The sequence below is a fragment of the Vombatus ursinus genome, unplaced genomic scaffold (genome assembly GCF_900497805.2).
Source record: "Vombatus ursinus unplaced genomic scaffold, bare-nosed wombat genome assembly UNPS02014813.1, whole genome shotgun sequence".
In the NCBI taxonomy this organism is placed as follows: Eukaryota; Metazoa; Chordata; class Mammalia; order Diprotodontia; family Vombatidae; genus Vombatus; species Vombatus ursinus.
The window spans coordinates 244,921-250,708 of NW_020954591.1; positions in this window are offsets into that span (position 1 = coordinate 244,921).

Consider the following 5,788-nt stretch of genomic DNA (forward strand, 5'->3'; position numbering starts at 1 on the left):
TTACACAATCAATGACTAGTAGGCGGGCTGAGGAGGAGGGGCTAAGTAGGTACTTAAGGAACAGTAGGGATCGGAGCTCGCTCTCTCTTGCTCTGGCTTTCCTGCTTGGCCTTGCTGTGATGGTCTCTGAATAAAGCTCGAGTGTTTGCACCTCCTGATCGGGCTCGTCTCTGTGTTTATCCAGGTGGGCACCGACGACTGGTAAGTAGTATGACCCCGGCAGCCTGCTCCTTATAGGAGGAGAGTGCACGGCGCGACCGGCACATACTCATCCACAATTTTTATTCTTCATAGATTCTGGAATTCTGGGATTACCAACCATGGAACAATATTGGTGTTAAAAAATATGGATTTTTGTGTTTGAGGGTAGGCTAAATAATTCCAGAAATGCAATCAAATCCCCTCTCTTCCTCCAATTTATTTCAGAACCAAACTAACTGTCCATTGGCTGTGCATGTGGTGTGTGTGTGTATGAATGAATGGATTACCTATCCAACTTGATGTTATAGCCTGGGCAACAAGCATTTTTTCATCCTTTTTTTCTTGTGTAAATTTTCAGGCCCACCCCACTTTACTTTACTCATTGAAAAAAATCCTATAATATTCTGAAGCTCAATGTGATTTTATGGCAAAGATAAGGAGGGAAAGCATTCCAAACATGGGAACAGCCTGCACAAAAGCAAAGAGGTAGGAGAGGGAACATTATTTGTGAAGAATAACAAGTAGGTCAGTATAGGTAAACTGTAGCATGTATGGAGGGAAATAATGTGTATGGAAACTGGAAAAATAGGAAGGTGCTGGCCTGGCAGCATCTTTAAATGCCAAACACAGGAGCTTGATTCTAGAGGCAATAGGAAACCACTCTAATTTACTAAATAGGGAGTTATACGGTCAAACGTGCCCTTTTGGAAAATCATTTGGCAGCTGTGTTGAAGATGGATTGGAATAACAATTTCTCTGGTTGCTCCCTATGCCTCTAATGTTCCCCCTACCTCTACTTCAATTACTGATCTCCCTGGCTTCTTTTTAAGTCCCAACTAAAATCCTACCTTTTACAGGAAATCTACCCCAACAATTTTTAATGCAGTGCCTTCCCTCTATTAATTATTTTCTATTTATCCTATGTGTAGCTTGCTAAACTAATATATACAAAGCAAAAGCATATATTGTATGTATTAGTTTGCATTTCCATTCAATTTCAAGTTCCTTGAAAGTAGGGGATTGTCTTTTGCCTCTTTTTGTATCCCCAGCAAATTAGCACAGTGCCTGCCACATAGCAGATACTTAATATTTATTGATTAATTTTTTAGGGAGGGACTTGAGAGAACTATGTGAAAGCTATAGAAATATTCCAGGCAAGAGATGATGAGGGCCTAAGCTAGGCTGGTGGCTGTATGAGTGTAGAAAATGGGGTGTATATAAGAGAAGCAGAGGTAGAAAAGACATGATTTGACAACTGACTGAATATCTGGGGTGAGTGAGAAAGAGGAGTTGAGGACAACATGAGGAGCTGAGGTCGCTAACTTGGGTGACTGGAAAGATAGTTGTACTCTCAAAAGTAATAGGAAATTCAGAAAAGAGGTAGGTTTTGAAGGGAAGCAAATAAGTTACATTTTGGATGTGATGAGTTTGAGATGCCTCAAGGTCATACAACTGTAAGTGTCTAACAGGTGGTGATTTTGGATTAGAGCTCAGGAGAAGGACTACAGCTGGATATAAATAGATATGGGAATTATCTACATAGAGATGATAACTGAAATCAGGAGCAGCTGAGATGACCAAATAAGATAGTTTGGGGGGAAAAAAGAGTCTGGGATAGAGTATACCCATAATTAATGGACATCACAAAGATGAAGATCCAGTTTTGGCATAAGACAATTTAAAATAAATAAGTGGTTCCTTCTGTTGTGGTCTGAGAGGTTAGACCCCTCAAGGACTGGCGTACAGGACGGGGTTGTCTGGAATGAATTCACTGAGTCAAGTATTCTTAAGTCAATGTGGCAAAGATGTATTGTTACACTATACAGTGGGCAAGGATTCTCAAGGAATGAACCTGCCATGTTTGGCAGAGCTCCTTAGGAAACTTGCAACCTAACAGGAATGATGCTAAAACTCATATAGGAAAAGTAGTGAATTATGTGGCAAGTATGCTAATTAGGTGGTAATATGCAACCTTGGGCACGGGAGTCATTCACTACTGGAAATGGGGAGGGGGGGAAGAGAGGGTTCCTAAAGGGTATATTTTTGGTCTGTTATGTCTGTAACAAGATAGTTTCAGGAACTGACATCTATAGCTTGACCTTTGGATTGTATATGGTAACTGTGGGCATCAATACTTGACAGTTCTGCTGGTACAAGATAGCCCTGTTCATACAAGGGAAATTCTACAGAGGTCAGCTTGTTCTTGTAACAGGGAGAGATAGTTTGCCTCACTGGGCCCAACTCATGAGCTACTGCCAGAGATAGGGTCCTTGTGCTGGAGGGAAACTGCCAGGGATGATGTTTCTGAGGCCAAGGAGAAACTGGGGTCCAAGCACAGGCACCCAAGCACCCCATCACTTCCACCCTCACAGCTCATAGTAGTCCCCATTACCTTGCATTTATCTTGTATACGTTTGGCATATGCTCCTTTTTGTATAGGTTGTTCCCTCAATTCTTTCCCGCCCCTGACCTCTCTCTCTCTCACCTCCCCATATAAGATTGAGAGACTGTACTAGGAAGATACAATGTATACACAGAAAAGTAAATAGATAGAAAATAAATACAAAGTAATTTCCAGAGAACATTAGCTACTGTGGGAATTTAGAAAAGCTTTTTTTTTTTTTTAGGAGATGGCATTTGAGATGATTTTAGAAGGGGTCTAGAGGTTCCAACTGGAGCTGAGAAGGAAAGGCCTTCCAGGCATGGGATACAGAATATCATGTATAGGGAATAAGTAGATGATCTGGACTGTAACACAAAATTTGAACAATATATAATATGCCTATAGGAGCTTGAGGCAGATTGTGGGAGGGCTCTAAATGTAATATAGAGGAGTTTGTATTTTATACTAGAGGCAATAAGAAACCACTGAAGCTTCTTTAATAGGGAAGTGATATGATCAAACCTATGCTTTAGGAATATCAATATGGCACTTATGTAGAGGGCACATTAGAGAGGGGAGAGGCTAGATGAAAAATGACTAGTATTGCAACAGTCTAGTCAATAACTCATGGGGGCCAAAACTAGAATGGTTGTGATATAGGTGGAGGGAAAAGAACAGATGTGAAAGATGCTGTGGAGGCAGAATGGACAGACAAGGTGACTGATCTGATACAGCACGGTTAGTGCCACTCCTAAGTTCTAGAACTTGAGCGACTAGACTAATGGTAGTGTTCTAAACAGGAAAAAAGGGGAGTTAGAAGGGAGGGTTTTAAGGGCAAAGATAATGAGTTCAGTTTTGGACATGCTGCTTTGAGCTGCCTATAGGACAGGTGGAGATATCTAATAGGCACCTGGTGATGCTGGACTGGCATTCAGAAAAGATATGAAAGCTGGATATGTAAATTTAGAAGTCATCCTCATAGAAGTGATGATTGAACTCAGGAGAAGTAACCAGATCAACTACAGAAAGAATTTATAGAAGAGAATGAAATCCAGGACATCTCCTGGAGTACCCCTATGAATAGAGAGTGAGATGGCAATCCAGGGAAACTGAGAAGCATCAATCAGAGAGATAGGAGAAAAATGACAGAGTAGTATCACAAAAACCCAGGGAGGAGAGAATATCCAGAAGAAGGGAATAGTCAACATTGACAAACACCAAAGAGAGGTCAAGAAGGATGAAGACTGAATAAAGCCATTAGATTTGCCTATAAAGAAGTCTGACCTCAGAAAGACTAGTTTTAGTCAAATGGTAGTGATGCCTTCCCTCAACTCCTTTGTATTTAACTCCATGTATTTATTTTGTATAGATTTATTCTATATATACTTATATATGTATATCTCCCTGATAGAAAACTCCTTATAAGCTTGAAAGGATTGTTTTATTCTTTGTATTTGTTATATCCAGTGCTTAGCACAATACTTGATATATAGAGGTGCTTAATAAATGTTTCTTCATTGACTGTTAGAAGCAAACTAGCAAAGGGTGAAGAAGTGAGTTGGAGATGAAAAACTATAACCAATGATGGCGCATAACTTTCTCTAGAAGTTCAATAAAAGGACGAAAGAAATAAGATGAAAGCTTGAGGAGATGGTAAGATCAAGGGAAGGTTTCTAAGGACTGAGGTATCTGAGCACATTTGTAGGTAGTAAAGGAGCCAGTGAATAAACAGATTGAAAATTAGGGAGAGAGATGGGATGATTATGGGGGGTAAGCCTCCAAAAGAGATAGGAGGAAATAGAATTGAGGGCAAAAGTACAGAAGTTTATATTACTCTACTCAATAAACTCCCAAGCTCCTCATTGTTGCTTCTAAAGTAAAATATAAACTCCTGTTTATCTTTAAAAGCCCTTCACACCCTGCCTCAAATACATCTTTCCAGTCCCATTATACATTACTCCCCTTTCCACATTCTATGGTCCCACCAAACTGACCTTCTTCCTTTTCTTCAGTATTGCACTCTATTTTCCATCTCCATCCCAGTGTCTTTACACTAGCTGTGTTTTGTGCATATAATGCACTCCCTTGTCCCTTCTGCCTCATAGTTATCCCTCTCTTCCTTCAAGATGCAGATGAACTCTGCTACACAAGGCTTTTCCTGATCTACCAACTGCTATTATATAATACAGGATAGTATACATATATATGTATGTATGTATGTATATAACATATATAGTGGTGAGGTAAGGACTGTGGTAAATATGTGTGTCCATGTGTACATGTTGTTTATTACGATAGAATGTAGGTCCTTTGAAATTAGAGAGTTTCATTTTTAAAGTCTTTATCCCCAATGCCTATGACAGTATCTGGCACATAGTAAGCACTTAATGAATGTTTAATTATTGATTGAATAGGGGATGATATTGAGGTGATCTGAAGAGTAGTACTGGGGAGGAACTCAAGAAGGATAGCTTCACTCCTCTCTGTCAAGTATGAAGTGAATTCCTCTGCTGAGGGGGAAGTGGGGAAAGGGTAGTCTGCAGAAAGTGGAGGTTTGAAACAGATGCTATGATAAATGAAACAGAGATTCAGTCCGAGAAGAGTAAAAAGACTGGTATAACATGGCAGCAGCCTTATTCAGGTTACATAATATAAATCTGTAGTGGTCCCAGATAGCAAGATTGCTCCACCGTGTTTAAAAAGCAAAATCCGAGTGGAAGCAGAGAAAAAAGGTTGGTGAGAATAATGAAAGGTTGGGGTTTGGAAAGGAATGAGCAAACAGGAGGAGAGCAAGAGGCTCGAATATAGAGGGCATTATTAAGTTGAATTTCTTAAATATTAGGGCCCAGAGGAAAGCAGGACCCAGGTGGCAAGACTTTGGTGAAAATGAAGACTAGCTTTGGGAAGGATAAGGTACAGGAAGAGCTGAAAGGATGGAATGTTATAGTCGGATGATAGAACTTCAAAGGTAGGGATTGTCGAAGTGGAACACTCATGAGTAATGATAAAATTACAAATATAATTAACCAACCCTACGTGTGGCTGAAAGTTCTTAAGCGAAGCAAAGGTGCAGCTCATGGGAGCTGAGGTTGATGAACCAAGGGTATTTGAAAAGATTAGAGGTGTGCAACAAGCAAATTTAAATCCCCAAATATAAGTGCAGATTTTGTAGCATAGAGTCCAGGTTGTGAAAGGCGAAAGAAC